The sequence below is a fragment of the Notechis scutatus genome, chromosome 3, assembly GCF_049901735.1.
Source record: "Notechis scutatus isolate UNSWTSFEM ecotype Mainland chromosome 3, rNotScu1.2, whole genome shotgun sequence".
NCBI classification, from domain to species: domain Eukaryota; kingdom Metazoa; phylum Chordata; class Lepidosauria; order Squamata; family Elapidae; genus Notechis; species Notechis scutatus.
The window spans coordinates 100,641,111-100,663,957 of NC_142011.1; the positions used below are offsets into that span (position 1 = coordinate 100,641,111).

Here is a 22,847-nt window from a genome sequence, read left to right on the forward strand (position 1 = left end):
TGAAGGCAGGAATAGTGGACATTATTAGGCCTGATTTTTTTTAAAAAAGAGGAAATACTCCCAGCCACTTTAACTATATGACAAATTTGTATTAACTTTCCAGTTAAAGCAAATATTTCAGTAGATTCATCCCTGGGAACTCTGTGACTATTGAAGACTACACAAATTGTTTAGGACATACCCACGAGCATACTATGGACACACTGTATATGCACCTTTTCACCAATAGACTTACATATACAGAAATGTGAAAATCATACCTACTTCTCAACTGGAAAAATCCCAGTGCAAACTACTTGTTTCCTTCTGCCATTTGTAGTAGGACACTTTTCTTGTTCCATCCAATCAAACAGCCAGGTAATCTGCTTGCTGGTGGAAACAAAATAACTGAGGTCCCTGCCATAAATGGAGCAAGAAAGTAACCATCTCTTTTCTGTAAATCAGCTAATTGTCTGAATCAAATGAATGACTTTTATAGAGCTCCCAGCATCAAGTAGGTCCACCTGGATATTAAATAAATGTCAAGACTGTTTTTCAAATAGCATTAGGATAAAAAAAAACTCCTGATCAATACTATGTAAACATATTAGATAGATAGGTTTAACTTAACAGTTGTTTCACAGTTATTTTATTTTTGTCAGCAACCTTAGGAGAGTCCTTATCAAGGTTAATAGGATCCAGTGTACATGTTCAAATAAATACCCATAAAGATTTCTAAATATATTATGGTCTGCCTGATGCCAATGCTAATGAATGAATAAATCCTCTTCCTTCCTACAGTAGTCTCAAGTCACATCACCTTCTTAAAATCTAGATCAGGTTGTGTTACAAAGCTAGCAGGACAACTGAATTGGTACTGATACTGCAAAACTGGAGTCTGAACTTATGAAATGAAATTTTTGTAGGAGTTCCTCATCGTCTTCAATGTATTCAATCTTTGGATTTCTGGACCAAGTAGCTGCAATAAACAATATTTACTTGATCAGATTTGGAGTACTCTAATAAAGTGGACACTTGAAACACCCTGTCAGATGTCAGATGGTTCCTTCCCATTTTCAGAAAGATGTAATGGGTGGCTTAAATAGTGTATTAAAGCTATCTCCTCAGGGAACCTTAATGTTGTTGTTTTGATAATTGAATAGTTACTGTTGGCACTAACTATGATTGACAAGTAATTTAAATTATACTTCTCAGTCTGTTTCAGGAGAGTTCCAAATGAGCTTGAGAAAAACATCCACCTGAGCACTAAATATTTTAGGGGTGGGTGCATGCTTAGTGTGTTCTGAGCACATACATCATCTCTCTTACAATTATTCCCAGATAGCATGCCAAACCATTCTTACTAGGTTGCAAGATATTATGTAACACCCCCCTCCCCCAAAAAAATCCCACTTCTGTCCAAGTTAATGAACAGCTTCTTCCAATCAGATTTTTATAAACTCAGTTCAGAAGTAATTGAATGGTGAGATTGAATTAAAAGGTAAATAGGAATAATTAGTACTGCATTGCTATAGCAGGTTGCAGCATCAAGCCAACCTTGACTGCTTAAAATAAAACTGAGGAAGATTGGACCTGTTTATTGCTTGGATGAGAAACAAAAGGAAAACTCCAATAATAGACTAGACACCAACAAAAAATCCTAGATAAAACTACTTTTATATATTAGATGAAAAATATATACATAATTGTGTCCCTATTGTCCCATAAGCTAAGCTTGCCTTGGGCAAATCTGTATTTTTCTTTTAGAACTTCATTGTTCTAGGTACACAACACACCAAACTAATAGTTTGGATTCTAGTGTTCCATGCAAGCCAAAAAAATAGGGCCAAAATATTCAATGCATGCCATGGTTGGATTGGAAAGAATAATAAAAAGTGGGAATAAAAGGAGTGGTAGTAAAATAATTCATTACTGCCATGCTTGAATGGTAGGACAAGGGCCTAACACTAAGAGTAGACTGATAGGGAAATCTGAGGGAGGGAGATCATAGCTGTCCCTTCACAGAAAGGCATGAAAATCACATCCTAAGGACATTTGAAGTTAGATTGCTGTACTCAGCAGGGCTTGGTCCCTTCCAATTTTAAGATTCTTTAAAAAAATTTAATTTAAAATATGATATACTGCTTTTAATTTAAAAAGAGCAAAAACTTGCAATGGTTTACAATGAGAAGTAGCTAGAGTTATCATTTATTTAATTATTTTCATTTATTCAATTTGTACAGCTGACCGTCTCCAGCATGTGATTGGATGGGTAGATGGGGAGACCCCCAAATATCCCAGGTAGGACTCTACAGATAATCACCAGCACTTTGAATTATACCAAGATGCATACTAAGGAAGCTTGCTAATCAAGGGATGCACATGACTGCCTGTGCCATTGCATTCTGTAGTGTCCATGCAGAGTACATTACATTTGCTCTATAGAGCAATTTATTTATAGCAAGAAAAGATCCATCAAAAGCATTAAAGATAATAAAATAAGAAATAAAACAAAGCATAAAATAACAGTGAGATAATGAAAAGATCTAGCAAGAGATGGTCAAAAATCACAATGGGAGAATAAAAAGTTATTTGATGGAAGAATAAAAGAGTTGATCAACAGTAATCTGGATTGGCATCTCCTATTTTAGTCACATTATTCACATATATAAATGAAACACCCACTCATTCTAAAGCATGGAATAGTGCCAATCTTCAAGAAAGAAATATCTCCCTGAACAATTGTTAGCCACAAACCTTGGTTGTAAGCTGTATGCGAAAAAACAAATCTGGTCATGTTGCCAACTTCAAAAGCTGATACAAAAATTTATGCCACCAGATAAAGACTGAATGCACCAATTATCACATTAAACAAGAGGAAAACCTTCTACGCACCAATTCCACCCACGCTTTCAACAATTTTGTAAACAACAAACTAAAAGACTCAAGGTCCATCCCACCTGTAAAAGGACCTAATGGTAAAGACTGTAATGATGACACCATTAAAGCAAACCCCTTTAACATGTTCTTTGGCTCAATATTTGTAAACAGCAATGGATCATGCCCAGTATTTCCTAGTCGAACCACAGACAACTGCAATGATCTAATAAATATTGATTTTACAGAAGACAATGTTGAAAAAGCACTATGCAATCTAAAATCATCTCTATCTATTGGACCGGACGGAATATGTGCCTACTTCTTTAAAAAGCTATCCACTGCCATAGCCGAACCTCTAAGCATAATCTTTGAAAAATCTTACAGGACCAGCTCCTTGCCAAAACTATGGTCACAAGCCACGGTCATACCCATTTTCAAAAAGGGAGACCCCAGCTTAGTTGAAAATCGCAGACCCATCTGTGCTGCGTCACCTGTAAAGTCATGGAATCAATTATTAACCAATCCATTATCCTCCACTTAGAGACAAACAACCTACTCTCTAATAAACAATTTGGTTTCAGAAAAAAAATATCCTGTAATCTGCAACTCTTACACTGCAAAAACATATGGACTACACAACTCGATCAGTGCAAAACAATAGATGCAATTTACATAGACTTCTGTAAAGCCTTTGATTCAGTGGTACACACCAAACTACTATTAATAATAAAATCTTATGGTACCTCTGGACACCTGCATAACTGGATAGAAGCATTCCTGTCAAACAGACAACAAATGGTCAAAATTGGAAACGTCCTATCAAATTCTGTACCTGTCAACAGTGGTGTCCCTTAAGGCAGTGTACTAGGACCAACTTTCTTCATACTCTACATAAATGAGCTCTGTGATCATATTAAGAGCAATTGCATTCGCTGATGATGTAAAGCTATTCAATACCACAGATAATTCTGCTACCCTTCAAAAAGACCTCGGCTATGTATCAGAATGATCAAACAAATGGCAACTTCCAATCTCAACAAATAAATGCTCTGTCTTACATATTGGCAAAAAAATCAGAAAATAAAATATTAGCTGAATAGTTAAGATTTTGTTGATGATCCCAACTCTGTCCAGGACCTTGGAGTACTCATCTCAAATGATCTAAGTGTTAGAGCCCACTGTAAGTACATAGCCAAAAAGGCATTAAGAGTTGTTAACCTAATACTGTGTAGCTTTTTCTCTGGTAATATCACACTACTAATGAGAGCATACAAAACATTTGCTAGACCAATACTCGAATACAGCTCATCAGTCTGGAACCCACATTATGTATCTGATATTAACACAGTTGAGAAAGTCCAGAAATATTTCATAAGAAGAGTTCTCCACTCCTCTACTCGCTGCAGAATACCTTATGCCACCAGACTTGAAATTCTAGACCTAGAAAACCTAGAACTCTGCCACCTTCGGTCTGATTTAAATATAATATGTAAAATCATACATTGCAATGTCCTACCTGTCAATCAATACCAGCTTCAACCATAACAATACAAGAGCACACAATAGATATAAACTCATGGTTAACCGTACCAAACTTGATTGCAGGAAATACAACTTCAGCAACAGAGTGGTCAATGTCTGGAATACTCTACCTGACTCTGTGGTTTCTTCCCCAAACCCCAAAAACTTTGACCTTAAACTGTCTACTATTGACCTCACCCCTTTCTTAAGAGGTCTGTAGGGGGCGTGCATAAGCGCACCAAAGTGCCTACCTATTGTTTCTTTTATTTTCTTATATGTATCCATGTATTCATAACTATGTTTATACTTATACCTATTATCTTGTAAGCAATTGACAAATCAAATAAATAAAAATAAATAAATAAATAAATACTTACTGTATATCAGAAATTTATAGATTAGATGGAGACAGAAATATTTTTACTTGCCAGACCAGCAAGTTTCAAAGAAGGCAGAAATACCATGGAGAAAAGATTTATGTTGAATTGTTTAGTGAGCTCTATATACTGCATTATTGATTTTAAGTAAGTATTTGATAGTATCTCTAGAAACAATTATGGGAAAAGTTCATAGGTGCATCAATTGATCAACAATTGTTTATTCTTATCTTTAAGATTCACAAAAACACTACTCTTAAGGTATGATAAGATTTAATGAAGAAGATCAGTTTTCTAACTCAGTCCATGCCAGAAGAGAACCTGTCCTGTTGCTCTATTATTGTTCAATTTATGTAAAAAGTTCATATTCAACTTTTGAACAAAAAAAAAAATTCATTGACTGAATGTTATAGGCAACTTTACTGCCATTCTATTCTAGGCAATTGATGCTGTGATTCTATTACAGATCCCAAAACCATTGGAAAGGACTTTCTGATCTGTATTAGTCAAGTTTAACTGTAATTAAACAAATAATATGATATTTTCAACAAAGATCAAAAAGTTTAAATATTAGTGAGTAACCTATTTTGGCTTACTTGGGATAGATTTTCACTCCACAGGAACTCAACATGTTTTATATGTTATGCAGATGGAGTAAAACAATGTGTACAAAAATATATCTTACATCTTTTTAAGGAGAAATTCAAGATTTAGTTGAAAAAAAACATATTAGAGATATTCTACTAATTGCAAAGACTTTAAGCATTGGTACCAATTTATAGCTCTAATAATGGAATTGATTAAAGGATTAACCTTATCACAGCTAACTTTAATAGCTTGTCAAATGAGGATTGTATGTTAAGAACTTAAGGCTAATAAAGTACTCTATTCACTTAGCAGCTATTCACAAACAAGTTTGATAATTTGGTCACATCATTTTAAATATTATAATTGCTTAGCATTCTAACATTTATATTTATAGTGCATCTTACTTTGTTCTATTTTATTTCTTTCAAATTATTGAAGTTGTTTATTATATCTTAACCTGAGTTTCTTAAGCTGCAAAAAACGATACCAAACTAGTCAATGACTAAAAGAAAGGAGTTTGGTTTTTTATTCTGTTTTTTTGCCTTATTAACTCTATACAATTTTATTTAGGATGTATGTGCCTATATTTTGGCAATGTCCTGATTATTATCCATGATCTATCTTTCTCATTTTGAAGAGCTAACATGACTAAAATCCTACTTTTCTCAGTTTTGATCCACCTGTTGTTGAGCTTTCAGAACACAGTCATCTATCACTATCTCTCCTGAGCTTTGAAGGATAGAGATCTATATTTCTATGGGGGAACCAATGTTATGGAATTCTTCCCCTTGGTAAACTTAAGGAAATCATTAGAAACAGAACTCTTTTAGGATTTATAATTCATTATCTATTTCTATTGGGTTTTGGTTTGTTTTATTATTTCACCAGTGGTTAATTTTTGGGAGACCCTTTATAATGTAAGTAGTATGTATGTACAGTAATATAATTTTGTATATTACTTGTACTGTATATATGTACAGTAATGTAATTCTGTTTGTACTGTGGTTACTTTACAACTGAGAGTATCGAAGTTTCATAGGCTTTTATGTTAACCAGACTCAATACACTGTCCTCAGCAATCCTCTTTAGATGCTTTAAGGATACTCCAGTGCACAAGCATTTATGTAAAAATAGGTCAATTGAGTCTTTGAGCCATATGTTCCTTTGCTCTTCCCTTTACAATAGGTTTCCTAAACTGTAATGTGCATCTCTCTTGGAGAAGTGCAGAGTCCAGAGATGTGAATAAACTTTTAGTTAAATTGTTAGAATAAAGACACTTTTTGTAATGTTTCATTGTATTATTTTAAATGTCCATTTGTGTTCATTTTGGTGTTTGGATTATTAGGGGAGGTATGTACAGTACATTAGTATTACACTAGAGTGAAGTTTGATGGCAAAATATTTAGGAATCCCTGCTTCACAGGGATGCCAGGATGATTCTTAACTATCCCATCCAGAAGACATTTTCAGGCAGAGAGATTTATTTAGTGTATGGCATATCTACACACACTAGACACACAACTCAGTCCTGACAGTCTAGAATGCTTGTTCATTCTGTTCAGCACTTCTGTGCCTATCCTTGGTGCACCATGCGGGATAAACTAGCTTTATATCAATTAATTAGCAGTGCTTGGGTTGCTGGATCTCCTGGGCTGCTCTCCTGGTCTCATCTCACCTCACCTTGTGTCACAATGCCTTGGGTCCATGCAGATCCAGCACCGGTTTCCACACACATGAACATAGCTAGATTTTTCCCACCAAAGTGGTACCCATTCATCTACTCACAATATTGCATACTTTTGAACTGCTGAGTGAGAAGGAGCTAGGGATCAAGCAATGGGAGCTCATTCAGTGACAGAGCTAGGCTCAATCCTTCAGAGTGCAGTCCATTTCTGGCTGATAGTTCCAGCATCATTAAGCCTCTGTACCACTGTGTCCCCATGTAGGCAGAGATAATTTCTCTCACCTGATAAGGACCCAAATGTATCATTCCAGGTTGAACTATATGGGTTATTCACCTTTCTTTTTGAAGATTTTGATTCTCACAACTTATTTGTGTTTGTGTTACATTATTCTATCATTACTGTATAATTATGTATATATTTTATATTCCAAGTTGTAAATATATTTATATTCTAGATTCTTCTGTTATTGTGTACACATACACCTACACAAGTATTCTCATATTCACTTAAGATTTCAGTTTTATATCCCTGTTTTCTGGCTTTATGGTTGTAAAGCTATAAAGGTTGTTATCATTCTGGTGGGCAATCATAGAGGGTGGAGAGAGAAAGAGAGAGAGAGAGAGATAGGAGGCTAGTTGTGCTTGGCTGTGTTGGGAAAGGAAGTTGTCTAATTTAGATAGCATCCCTGTTCCTTTTTTGTGTCTATCCCTAAGTTTCTATTGGCATGTGTTGCTTCAATAGAGACCTGCAAATGTCTAAATGATTCCGTGTTTTCTTGCCAGTGAATATACACAGTATATTGGTGCACCTATGAAGCCCAGAAGCAAATTTCAGGGTTACATGGAACCCAAACTCCCCAATTTTGGGTGACCCTGATGTCCATTATAATCAGGAGTAAGAAAAACTTTAGCATGCTTTCCTGAAAATTTTAAATTCATAAACTCCAAAACTGCAGTATATGTCCTTTGAAAAAAGAATTTTAAAGGAACATTAAAAAAAAAAAAAAAACCTCACCAAACTCCTTCCCAATCCCAGGAATGTATAAAAATCTGTGACATAATCCAGATGGTTGGGAACCATCACCTGGCCCATTGTATTTTTCCACACAAATGTTAACACTGTCTCTCCCTGCCTTTTGGGCAAATCTGAGATCTGGATATAGGTTGTACAGTTACACTGCACTCTATAATGTGAGCAAAACTATTAAGTTCTCATGGAACTGTTTTGACTGAGCCTGGAGAAGTTCTCCTTTCAGTGGTAGGATTCAAAAAAAATTACTGCTGGTTCTGTGGGAATGGTTTGGTGGGCGTGGCGTGGTGTGGTGTGGTTTGGTGGGTGTGGCGTGGTTGATGTGGCAGGGGAAAGATACTGCAAAATCTCCATTCCCACTCTACTCCAGGGGAAGGTTACTGCAAAATCCCCATTCCCTCCCGACTCCTGGGGGAAAGTTACTTCAAAATCTCCATTCCCACCCCACTAACCTGCTTTCCAGCTCCATTCTCCTGTGCAGGGCAACAAAAGAAGACCCAGCCAATCATCTGTGTCTCGGGAGGTAGAGAATAGAAGCGGGTGGGGCCAGTCAGTGGTATTTGCCAGTTCTCCAAACTACTCAAAATTTCCACTACTGGTTCTCCAGAACTGGTCCGAACCTGCTGAATAGCACCTCTGAACTGTATGTTTATGGATTTCCATTTATATATAAGGGAAATAGGGTGGGGGGACATGACACAGTTGCAGGAGTGACTCACTTCAGTATGAATCCTGAATCTTACTTTGAAAGTCAGGAATGGCTCTTTTCAGTAAATAACAAATATGTACATAACCATCTTCCAGCATTTTAAAAAATATTTTTTTAAAAAAAATATTATTCCTAAATGTCTTGTATCTAAATGGAGCAGCATACAAAGACAAATTGAAGTAGAGGGCAGTACTTTCAGAAGCAAAGCTAAGAAAGCAGAAATGTATTAGCATCTTTATTGCATGCATAATTGGATTTCTTTTATTTCTGATTGGGGAAAGGGTCACCATTAAAACATACCACTATAAAAATCTGTAATTCAGATTTCATTTTCTGCCGGAATACAGAAGAAACATTTTACATAAATAGTATCTATTAATCATTAAAAATAAAGGTTAGGTGTAAATTAGGCTGGCACAGTACTCTCCTTCTTTCTGATTATTGATGGCTTTGCCATGAAATTTGTTTTTCAAAGATGTGAAATGGGATTCTTTTTCTTGAAAACAATGGTGCCTTTTGAGAGTGGGGATAAAAACCCAAGAACTTCAAATGGACAACTTCTGAAATCTTATTGCTTTGACTGAAATGATGCTGTAGATAAACTCAATACCTGACAGTTCATTATTGGATATATTTGCTGACAAAACTTCCCATGCTCTATTCAAAATTGCCATCTGCATATCGTTTGCCATCTGTGTGGCTTCTCACAGCTGTCTCTCACAGCAGTTCACAGTCAAACAAGATCTAGAGAGGCAGGTTTACTGCAAGATCCCTTATTTTTGCAAGAAGCAAGGGATTAGAATCTAAGGTTGCCTTTCTGCTGATTCATTGGTGAGCATGTTAAGTTGGAAGCTCCTTTGATCTTTCTAACTGGAGTCCTACTTTCAGCTGCCCAGAGTCAGTAAAGAGTCAGATGGCCTCAAAATTTAAATAGATAGATAGATAGATAGATAGATAGATAGATAGATAGATAGATAGATAGATAGATAGATAGATAGATAGATAGCCCGATTCTTTTCAGAGGCCTGAAAATTTATCACTCCATTGAATCTGGAGTAGGCCTTTTCTTCTTTTCTACTGTTGGGAAGGCTCCAAGGCAAAAATCTTCTAGCAAGCTCTTTCTTGCCCAGTTCATTTTATGGGGGAGAGGATTTGTGTTTTTTCATAAGAATTTAACCAAATATTGACCAGTTCATCAAATCATCTCATATAAAACCAATTGTCCCTCTGCTGGATCCCATTCTTGCCACAGAAACCCTGTCAGTAAATGATAATATTTATGGTGTAAAAATGGTATTGGTGGATTCCTATATATTTGTTTTTCTCTCCTTCCAGAAAACATGACCAACCATGAAGGGGAAAAAAAATCTATCAATTTTCTTTAGCATGGGGAAGAAGCAAGTTTAGACTGATAGGTTTAGCCAATGGTTAAAACTTGCTCAGATGTTCTGCAATGTATATGCAAATATTCACAGGCTTTAGACCAGACTGAGAATGAAGTCGAAGGCTAAAACTACTTTTATTGAGATTGGCCATAATAACAGATAATAATAGCAGGTCTGTTCTGTACCTCCTTCTCTTTCTTATAATCCTGTGAATTAGGAAAATCTCTGACTGAGCCTCTTCAATATAATATGTAGCTGTTGTGTATTTAGGGTATGTATCATTCCTTTGTTAACAGAGCTTGTATATAGCCATCGCAGTAATCTTCCTTCCATTTACAGGAGTTCGAGTTGCAATTGTAAGATGAATATTAAATTAAGTACTTCTGGAAAAGTGTTAACTCACAGTCAAAAGCAATCTGAACAACAGCTGACAAAGAAATAATTCCACCATAAGTATCTGTAAGATTCAGCTTCTGCAAATGGACTCCAATGTTATAGCTCTGCTTTACAAGTTGCATTGGCTACCAGTTGGCCTCCATGTCCAATTCAATATTCTGCTAATGACCTTTAAAACCTTAAATCATATTGGGCTAGGTTATTTCAGGCATCACTTCCCCCAATTACATCTACCCATCCCATAAAGTCTTGCAGACAGACATATTGTGGGTCTCATCAGCCTAGGAGCTACATTTGGTGGAACTCGGGAAGAGAGCATTTTCTCTCTTGGCTTCCACTCGTTGGAACATCACTGCTTCATAGCTAAAGTTGAATCCAACCCCGTTGGCTTTCGAGAAAGTCCACAAAACTTGGTTTGGCCATCTGGCTTGGAGATCCCATGGAAGAATGGAACCCGTTAAATGGTTTGTATACATTTAAATTGCATTCTCCCCTGTTATTATAATATTTAAAAATGTTTTAATTGTTTTAAATATATGATGTTGATTGTTTAGTTTTGTTTTAATCATGTACATATAAACCCTGAACCCAAAATCACATGAAAGTGAGATGGACAACTATATAATACAAGAAGTGTAAGGATTAAGTCATCACATAGGAGGCTTGGAGATCGTGAATTCTAGTCCTGTTTTAAGCACAAAGCCAGCTGGGTGGCCTTGAGCCAGTCACTCTCTTTCATCCCCCAAAGAAGATAATAGCAAAGCACATTTGAAAAACCTCTTCTAGAAAATTTTTTATTCAGACAATCTTATCCAAGTAGTCATCAGGAATCAAAAACTGATGCAAGGTGAGGTGAGGCTGCTAGGGCATGTTTATGATATGATACAGAAGAGTTGAGTGAAAATTATCATCCAACTTTCTAAGATATAGTAGAACCTCTGGTCACGACCATAATTTGTTCCATAACTTTTGCAATTTCTTCATCTTCTAATGTTTCATCTTCAGGAATTTCTAGGTCAGGGGTCGTGTTTGATTGCCACCCGAGTATGTGTTCGTGACCAGATTCAAAAATGTTGTGAATTTTTGGTCGGAACCCGATTTGGTCATGGTCAGAAGTGTTCATGACCAGAGGTTCTACTGTATTGTGAATGTGCTTGGTATGAAAAGCTGCCATTTCCATGCCAAGTCTATGTTTTGGAGAATTCCACAATGAATTATTTCTTCACACAGCTTCGATGTGACATCTTCGTACATCCCCAGTTGCTGTTCTCCACTAAATTTGTTTTTCAAAAATGTACAAGGATTTGGAAAAAAGAACAACAGGGCAGCTGTGTCTCTCTATTTTGGCAAATTAGCATATTCATAGGCAATCAATAATTAATATACTACTTGCCTGAAAACATATGGATTAAATTACATCTCTGATCATACTTATTCAGGAAGGAATAATACATGTTTGGCTTCAGTAGTTATTGTACAAACTTCATTTCAGAACAGAAATGGAAATAATAATTCAGTTGAATAGCTCTCATATGTGCAAACAAAACAATTCACATTTAGAAAAAGATGGAGTAGCAGATGGTAAGTTAACTATATGGTTTTCCTCCATTTGGCATCTGTACATTTATGGGATTCCTTTCCTTAAAATAACAGTTACATGAATTTTGTTATTTTTCCCAAGAAATTTGGATATAAAAGAAAATATTAATTCATCTGATTCTGAGTTCTGAATATTATCAGAAATAAACCTACAATTCAGATGAAGGTGTTAAAATGTTTAATTATATTAATGTTTAGAAATTCTAGCCTTCATGAAACAAACCATTACTCTAAATCCCCCCCCACACACACACACACAAGACTATATCACATGTTTTTGTTTTGGAAAAATAAATGGACAACCAGTGAATATGGAATAATCATTAATAACAAACATGACCAATAATCTTAGATTAATGAGTAGTTATAGTTCCAACATTTGGAGTGCTTTTTTTTAAAAAAAACTTTCTCTTCACTTAGACAATATAAAAGATTAAGAACATTCTGCCAGACACTTTTTCAATTTGCTGGAAATAGATGCAGTGTGCAGATTTCTAATTTTAACACCTTAAAGGCCAGTTTAAAGTACTGTATCATGAAGTTTTGAGGGAATCATATCATAGTTCTTTATGAAAATCTGGTTCATTAGAAAAACAGTAAGGAATGGTGTCTTGTTTTTCTATAATGGCTACAATAGTAAAATAGAATATTTTAAAAGCTGTCACTCCAGAGAGGAAGAGAGGAAGATACATAAAATGACAGAGGTAAATGGTTTTGTAATCTGATCTCACTTAGATTGCCTAGATTGAAACAATAATAGGTTGTTAAGCAGGATAAGTTACAGGTATACATACCCATCACTCTAGTTCTTTTTCAATGGAAGCAAAGTTACACAAACTACAAAAATGAATGAGAAAAGCAAACTGTATAATTCAAAGTCAGGAGATAAGAGAAAGGAAATGTAACTAAATCTAATCTACAACAACAACAATCAGCAATCCTCTCACATCCAATCTAAAATGTCACTAACATCAGCACAAATATTCCTTGTATATTTATGAATAAATAAATGATCAAGTGAACCTCACATATCTTTGACTTACTCCCGGTTCAATGTTAATATTTGCTTAGCATTTCCTTATGTCCCTTTTATGCTTTATTTCATCCTATTGCACTCTTATCACAGACAGCAAAAACTTTTCAACAAAAAGTTAGGGCAAAACTTTTCAAAGCTGTCATCTATTCATTTTTCTAAGAGCTTATCCCATGTCTTACTAACCACAGCATAAAGATACTCAGCTTGTTGTGTTTTTTTTACAGCATGTTCTCTTGCTACAACATTTGTCTTATCGCTAGTCCACCACAAAGTAGCTTATTTTTATCTCTAACTGCTTCCATTTTAAAGTTGCATTTTTTCCTCCTCTTTCAGTAAGCTATTTCTGAACTCATGTCTAGCCATAAACCTGAATCCAAAGACAGTTTTTAAGACAGGTATTGGGGTGGAAGGTGGATCTCATCTGAAACATGAAAAATCTTCCTACATGCACTTTTTCACTCTGCACCCTTCCTCCTTCCAACCAACCTGTCAACACGTTAAAAAGCCAAGGATGTTCAGTGAGAGAGGAAATGGGAATCCACCAATTGCTGCTCATGAATTGTCCTACAGTAAAGCCATATCTTGGGGCTTCTCATAAGCCTCATTACTGAAACAGATGAAAGCTCAAATGAAACTAATGAGGCATATTAATGCAATTTATGCAGCATATGTTTCTGCCAATTCCATGAATTCAAGTGAACATGGCCTTGAGGAAAATCCTTAAATCAACAATAATGCAAAACCTTTTCTTTCACATAATCATACATTTCTCAATGATCTACTTAAAATTAAAGAAAGTCTGGTCTACACATTCCCTATCAAACATAAAGTTGTCCGTACTTTCTAAATTTTGCTCATTCTCAGTCCTCATAACCTTTCAATACGATTCTACTCAAATGTTCCAATGATGCTTAACAAATTTTTGAAGCTTGGAACCAACTTTAAGAAGAGGTAATGGGTCTATCACCAGTAATGGAGAGTTTAACCATGCTTGGAATAAACACATGTCCATCATCCAAAAACATAAAACATAAAATAAATAAAATATAAAAACAATAATTAATAACCACAATCATGTTCATAATCATAACAATTTATAAGTAAGAAAAAATAAGAAAAAATCTCAAAGAGCAGGTTTAATGAACCACTAGGTCTGCCCTCAGTTTTCTGTGCTTCTATGTAAACAACTCCTTGTAGGTATCTGGTGCAGGCTGTGATAACAAACACAAATAAAATATGCAAGCCCTTCAATGGAATTATCTTTCCAATTATAGTTTTATTTAAACTTAAGAATACTTATACTGAGTACAAAGAAATGGATTTTAGTTTACAAATGGTCTCTTCAATTCTATCTCATTTCCTAATCAAGTAAAGTTTGCCATTTTTTTTAAGAGGCTGGAGTCAGATATTCTGCTATCACAAAAAAAATGCAAAGCATTTAAATGGAAACCAAAGGCTGAAAACTACATATAGTAAATTGTCCTCTTTATAATGCCTTCCCTTAAAAGGGATTTGCCCAGGGGTGGGATCCGACCAGTGTAATTACCTGTTCGGTGATTTACAATTTGCACATGCTGTGTGCGCACGTGAATCATCATCAGCTTGCTGCCTGGACAGCTGAGCAACGCTGCGCGCAGGTGCGCAGCAGTTGAAAGAGCACCTTTTTCCTGCTTTTTCAACCGCAGCTGTGCCACGCAAAGCAGCTGAGGTTGAAAAAGCAGGAAAAAAAGATCAGGTAAGAGCCCGGGTGGGCAGGTGGGCCAAAACAGCAGCAGACATAGAACTGGTTCTATGTCTGCTGCTCTTCAGAGCTACCAGTTCTACAGAGCCGGACAGAACCGGTAGAATCCCACCCCTGGATTTGCCCCAAATAATCATATAACTCACCCTAAAAGTGCTGGTGATTGCTAGTTGGTGTTTATAAATGTGCTCTGCTAGTCTTCTGGTTTGCTGTCCTACATAGTGGTGATTACAGTCCTTACAATGAATGTTGTAAGCAATTTCTTTTGGTTTACCTACTTACCTGGGTCTTACTTACTTTGTTTATTTACTGGGTCTGACTTATTTGGTTTAATTTTTTACTGGGTCTTCAGTAAACCATAAGACTCTTAGAAGCCTCAAAACAAACAAAAACAGGAATCAACACTCCAGTAAAAGAACTGTGGAAAAGCCCTACTGATTTATAAAGCTTCTATATTTAGAGGTAGTCTACATCTCCTCTTGTCAGCCTTGTGAGGTACAATAGTTCAGACAAGTAGCATACGCACATGAAGCAATTTTGTTTTATTGTAAGGTTACATTAATGCAAGCCTGAAGTTGTATTTGTCCTCCTTTACTTTTCCAGCCCAAGAAATGTGAGAGAGTTCCTTCAGAGACATTTCCTGTGTCCATATTCCTGTTTTGGACTAAGGTGTTACTTCAGGTAAACATTACTAAATGTCAAGTCTGACAACAGAATTTCAGGGTCTAAATCCAGAGGGCTAGCCACTCCATTCACAAGTTGAGCCAACCATTTGTATTAAAAATCATATGTGAAAATCTCTGAAACAACCTCATGCCCCATTCTAAGTTTTTGGATGAGAACCAGAGCACAATTCAGAAGAATGTAACTGTTCTCTTATGTTCTAAAACAGATTTATTTTACTCTCCCAGGATGAATCTGGGAAAGTAGATTCTGTAAAAGTATGCACCAATCTATTAACCTAAGATAATAGGGCCACAAAGGGCATAAACAAATGCCTGGTGTGGAACAACTGCTCCTTACACATACAAGGAAGCACTGCTTAAACTAGTACAAATTGGGAAATACTACTTTGGATGAGTAGCTGGAAAGCCCAATCTGATATTGCCTTCCTAGTGAGCTGGGGGTAGGTTGAAGATGATATTTTTAGTTTCTGCCTTTCAGAAATGGTCACTGACCTATACTTTCTTTGGGGCCATTGGGAACAATATGTTCTATCCCCCTCCTCCAAGAAAAAAATTACATTAGATTTTGAAGCATTTTGTCTATGTGCAAGTGAGTATTTCTGAGAGAGGGAACATAAGGATTAAGTTGTATATGTACAACTTAAAAAAAGATCTATTTACAAGAAAATGTAATAGAGCTAGATAAAGCCTAGCTAGCCACATTCTAGGGTGAGATTTATATATCTAGCTCTCCCACTTAATAAAAATTGTAAGGGGGTGGGTGGGAAAAAGTCTAGATTGAGTTCCATTTACATGCATGGCAAAGGAGGAATACAGTAGAAGCTCAAATGTTGGAAGACAAGATGAAGCCACAGTTTCACAATATCAAGGATGTGACAACCCTTCCTCATTTTTGGTCCACTCTCTTCCTGAGGTGGCCAGGAAAGACCCCTTCCTTGTAAAGACCATTTCCCTGAATTCTATAGCATAGCTATTTGAATTCTGAAGATCACTTTTAGTTTAATTAGAATGAGCAGTTTAGTACCCACAGAGGGTGTGATTCAATTTAAATTTGTGATTCAAGGACAAGCCAGTTCAGTTTAAAGAAATTCATATGGGGAGAGGAGCGGAGAGGAGGGGAGAGGAGAAGAGAGAAGACCATGGATTATCCATATATGATATGATTCCCATCCCGAAGAAAATTTTGGAGAAAAAAAAACTTTCTTCCAGCACCATTTCACATTCTCAATTAATTCGAGCTCACTCTTTTTGAAAGCTAAAAACTAATTTTCATTTCATGTATCTCAAATTCAATGTCACATACGGAAAGTAAAATAATATCATTTCACAAACTCATATTTGGCTAGATGAAAATAATTTGGCTTTAATTCTAGGAAAGATGGAAGGAAAAAGAAGAAGCTGACCATAGAAAGGTAGATAGATTCAGTTATACTAGTGATAAGTGCAGCATAGGATGAATTGAAAGTCCAGGGAAGGGATATATTGTCATGTTGAAAATCTATGTCATTGTTAGGAGTCAGAAATGACTTGATGGCATATAATCAATCAATCAATCAATCAAATAAGAATTGAAGAAAAATGGAAGCACCTACAGAATAGGAAAGATAGTTGCATATTTAATTCCTTTATTGTTTGTTAGTATTTCTTTTACAAATGACCTAACACCCTTTATCTTCCAGATAGTGATCTAGTTTTGCTTAGGGCCAATCAGGGAGAAGGAAAAGTCTAAAATGATATTTTCAGGAAAAAATGTGTTAATCATCCTGCTATCATGGACAGTTTTTCTACTACAAAACTTTACAATCAGCATTAACAAAATCGGGGTTAGGAACCTTGACTGTTGCAATTTATTGGGCATCCATAGAGGAAGGGGGCTCCAGGGATCATAGCAATTTGCACAATGCTGTCATGGCACATATGAAGTCATTGTGGCATATACTGAACAATTATGATTCTCTTATATACCAACAACTCCAAAAATATATAAGTCTTGCTTCTAAAAGATGTAAAGTGTGAAGCATCCATAAGACTGTGTTCATGTGATTTCACAATGCTCCCAAGTTAAATGTAAAATCTTTCTCCTGATATCTTTCTCCTGAATTCCCCCACCCCCAAAAATTAGGGTAATTTTTATTCTTACAATAAGTGATGAGCTAAATGAAACTAAAGATACTAACCTGTCTAAAGCTATGTAGCAAGCTTCAACACTACACACCCATAGTGTAGCTAGCCAAGCAATCTTGTTTTCATTGTCTATGTAAAAATGGAAATTAAGAGCAGATGTCAGTTTTGAACGCGGTAAAAGATTTTACACACACAAGATGGAGAACCTAATGAAAAGATCACAAAATATGCCCTAGTCTTCTTTGTAGAAATCCATTTGCATTGAATTATTAGCTTGGAGAAATGAAATATTCCTGAAAGATGATTTAATTTCACCAAGAATTATTGGCCTATACTTGAAATAGAATATTGCGTTCTTTGGCATATGATTAATTGGGTTATGATGAATAGTGTCAGATAAGGAAGCTGTACTTTGCATACATTAATAATATTACACCCTAGCCATTTGTTCCACTACAAAAAGAACAATAACCTCTCCAAAAAGTAGAAAAATCAAATCCATAATATGAAACAAATTTATGACAAAAAATAACCAACTCACAGTGCAATTTTATCTTTTTTTATTGTACCTGTTAGACAAGGTTAAGATTATTCCCCAGGTGTCCTGCATTTGTAGAACATGGTTCAAGGGCAAAAGTGAATTAAGGATAAGGAAGGAAGTATTTGGAGAGAAAAGGTGTAGATTCAAAGACTGGTTCTATCCCTGATATTAGCATAAAGTTATAGCAAAAAAGCAGAATACGGAAAAAATGCATCCATCACAGTAAATCAGCAGAATATTTCCTAGACTCCCAGCCACATCTTGCCAAATGGGCAATTGTGTGAACAGCTTTCGAAAAGTAAAATATAAACATGGGGAAAGGACACAGACTGGATCAAGATTCTAGCATGAGTTTACCTGCTGTGCTTATTAAAATATAGTGGAGTGGGAAGGGGAAATCACTCTTGGGGGAAGAACTATGCAATAGCAGCAAAAGAGCTAGCCAATTCTCTTTCCTAACAATTTTAAATTAAATGTGCTTACCATTTTGTGTAAGGTAGATTAAATTGGTCCATTTGTATGGTCCATTTGCAAGTTAAGGGGGTAATAGTTTCTGAATTTGTAATGTTTTTATTGTTCAGTGCTTTCATTCACTGTTGTTCTATTGCCTTGGAAAAAAATGGCTTGCAGAGGATAAATACAGAGAATAACTATGGCATTGAGCTACAAAGTTTCTAAGCAAGAATTTTTCTATACTCCAGGGAGGACTATGAATTGTATAGTTCTGATGCTAAATAGACTTCTGATAAGGTGAGTTCCGGTTTTGCCCCACTTCCTGCCAACCTAGCAATTTGAAAGCATGAAAATGCAAGTAGATAAATGGATACCATTTTAGTGAGAAGGTAACAGCATCTCATGTGCTTTGGCATATAGTCATGATGCCTACATGCCCACAGAAGCATCTTCAGACATTGCTGGCTCCATTGGCTAGGAAACAGAAATGAGCACCACACTCTAGACTCAGACATGACTGGACAGAGGTAACATTTACCTTTATCTTTTTTAAAATTTATTTATTTATCTGAGTCATGCTGCCAATTCCTGAGGTGTCTCAGCTGTTTAAACACAGAATAAAAATTGAGATACTAAAAACAAGAATTATAATCAAGAATTAAAAGCATATTTTAAAAGACGGGTTTTAGGGCATTTTTAAAAGCTAGCAAGGAGTTAGGGCTTTTAATTGGACAATACTTTTGAAATAACTGGGACAGCTACTGACAAAGTTAGCACCCCATACTTTTGTTAGAGGAGGTGATAAAAACCATATAGGGCCCTTCCAAAACAACCAGTGGAAGAGACTTCTCTTCGATCATCTATGGCTTGCAAGTAATAACCAGCACATTACCTTTTACATGTTGAAAACAAATTGAAGCAAATTGAAAACATAGATAATACTTTTGGTGCACATTCTAAACTTGGTTGTTGAGTTTTGTACATGAGCCAAAATTACTCCTTTTTGAGGGCGGGCAGGACTCTGATTGAGATTTATAAGAGCAGCCACCATTGCCATATGACTAACAGTGCTATCCTGTTCAATATAAAAAGTCAGATAGACCTTGTAAAGACATGGAAATCAGTGTCTACTAAATGAAGCCCAGCATGCTTGGATGATTTTCCAGTCACATCTGACTAAATAAAAACAGGTGTTGCCACAAATGCATGGATACAACTTTCAAGATCTGAATGAAAAAAAGGCAGGACCACCAACATGTCCAGAGTTTTTTCTCAATTATTCAAATTTAAGGAGACAGGAAGAAGCAATTTGAGTATTAGCTAGACCTTATTTGAGCAGACAAGTACTTTTACTTTCCAACTTCAAGCTTCACTGATTGTTTCACATTCTTTCTTGAGTGAGTCTCCTGCCTTCTGTAGGTATTTTGTAGAATATTATATTCTACACTTTTTCACATACCATTTTTCCTCTAAGCTTTTTTTTAAAGTATTCTAAATAAGCATAGGCCAAATATATTTATTCCAAACATGTATGCACTATGTTCTATGCTTCAAATTACTAGAACTATTCCTATTTATATGTCTAAGTTTAAGGAAAGGGCTTACACAATTAGCATTTCACCTTATTCAGTCTCAAGAACATTGGCAGGCTGGAGATCTTCTTACAGATAAGCCTTTGATCTTCTTCATCCCATCTATTTTCAACCCCAGAATCATCTACATAAGATGCTGTTTCTATTCAGCACTCTTGTTTCCCACATCTTATGTTCAAAAACTTCGATGAATCTGCTTCTGGTCTGACTGAGCACCTCTTAAATTATGACTCCATGGCAAACATCACAGGTAGGCCAACTTTATGTTGCTCTACATGTCATTTGAGGAAGTGAAAAGGTTCCATTTTGGGGGAATCTTTACCAAACTTCACTTTACCCTTCTGAACTGACTTACTGGCTATAATATACCTTTATGGAATTAGGCCATTGACTGCATATTTGTGCATAATTATGTTTTTACTGTTACATGACATTTGGACCAATTGACATCTGGTGGAAGAGTGATAAAAATGGTCTTTTCCATGGTACAACAATTTTTAATGTTCTTGGGGAATAATCTGATTTCTATTACGTGAAACTCTGATTGATTTGTATAAAATAGAGATAGCCCAGGGAAATGTCACAATTATTCTGACTGCCCTCTTTCTGCTATGTCACATCAGCTTTTTTTTATTATTAGGGAGCAGAGAGAAGGAGTATGATAGATGAACAAAAGGGGAAGAAATCTAACAACAAATCAAAGTGAGCACACAGTTGGAATTATTAATCACCTGATGTGAACTCACAAAAGCTCCACCCATTATGTGCTTTTATGAGGGAAATGGGTTCTGGTGTGGTGTTATTACTTCCCCCAAACCTCTATAAACAATTGTTTATAGATCCCTCTGAGTTTTTGGAATGCTGTTTAGTTGTGCTTCCCAGACCAGGGTTGAGAGCATTCCATCTTCTCTCCCATGCTGTTTAACAGCAAATGAAATCAATGAATCATTTTGAGGTTTGGATTGGGAAACCATGACTATCTGTTGACACCCAATATAATTTCTCCATGCTATCCAACTTCAAGGAAGCAATTGGTAAGTTAATAATGGGTGAGATAAGGAAGAACAAGGTGAAATGAAATCCAGACAAAGTGAGGCTATGGGTCCCTAGACCTCCACTTACAAACACAAATGAGCCAAAAATTATGTTGTTAAGTGAGACATATGGTAAGTGAGTTTTGCACCATTTTACAACTTTTATAGCCACAACTGTTAAGCGAATCACTGCAGTTGTTAAGATAGTAACATGGTTGTTAAGTGATTCTGGCTTTCCTATTGACTTTGTTTGTCAAAAGGTCACAAAACTGTCCACATGACCGCAGAATACTCTAACCATCATAAATATGAACCAGCTGCCAAGCATCCAAATTTAAATCACATGGCCATGGGGATGTTGCAACAGTCATAAGTGTGAAAAACAGTCATAAGTCACTTTTTTCAGTGCCATTGTAACTTTGAACGGTCACTAAATGAATTGGCGAAAGTCAAGGACTAAGTACTCTGGGACTGACATGTTTTGGATGAGGTAGAACTTCAGCACACAGGTGTAAAATCAGGGAGTGCTTGTTGATTCTCAACCACATGCCTAATAGCTATATGATTATTAACCATATTGTCTTTCAAGGTAATAGGATCCTACTATTAGGAAGGAAGGGCTTTGCTTCCAAAGCCAATATATTTCTTGAGCTTCCCTCTGAAGATATTTGTGCTGTATGTATAAATTTTCTGTGGATAACATAACATGTTGTCAGTTGACTTTATCAGGAGACTATGCAAAATCAGCAAAAAAAAGTCAGAATATGGTTACTGTAACTACCTTGGAAGAAAAAAAAATTAGTCCAATTCTTTCCCAGTATGGAAATACAATTATGTGAACTCATGCTTGTTTTAAAAAGTTTTTTTTTAAGCCCACAAAAAACTACAGTAATTACAGTTGTGCATATATATATATAATGTGCATATAATATTAACATAGTTTTGTCTATATTCCTTTTTAATCTGTTTTTTCCTTACATAATCTTAAATAATATTGCAGACCTCAGTATTAAAGAATCCATTCAACCAAATAAATCATTTATGCAACATTATTAGGATTATTTTAGCTTTCTTTTAAAGAAAAACACCACTACAATTATATTTAAATTAGACAATTTAATTTAGTTAATAATCTTATGATTTTTCCTTAGCACAGATTTTATAGCTATATTCCAGTCATAATATTTTACTCTTTTTCCTTGATGAAAGTTATGCACCAATATATCATACCGCAAAGCTCTAAAAGTTAGCACTAATTATCAATTCATTAAATATTGATGAAATTAAAGCTAATAAAGGTTTGAAAGCAGATATTTGTCAGGTATTAAAAATGCCCTGTAATTAAAATGACAGTGTCTTTATAAATAAGTAAACTAATAAAATGTAACATATGAATTCTTAAGGTTAGTTATCAGTAAGAAAATTCTCTTATTTGCATTTCTAAAACCAACTAGTAAGTGTCCAAGGGGTCAAAACTATTGAAAAGCAAAAC

At 35.6% G+C, this 22,847-nt stretch overlaps 1 long non-coding RNA gene across 1 annotated transcript in view; it reads left to right on the plus strand.

Annotated features, from left to right (window-relative positions):
• The first annotated feature begins 20,436 nt into the window (after nt 1–20,436).
• LOC148131300 (uncharacterized) overlaps nt 20,437–22,847 on the plus strand; it is a 131,384-nt gene continuing 128,973 nt past the window's right edge. The window contains exon 1 of the long non-coding RNA XR_015748712.1: nt 20,437–20,571. This is a non-coding gene — a long non-coding RNA (uncharacterized LOC148131300). The remainder of the gene's footprint in view (nt 20,572–22,847) is intronic.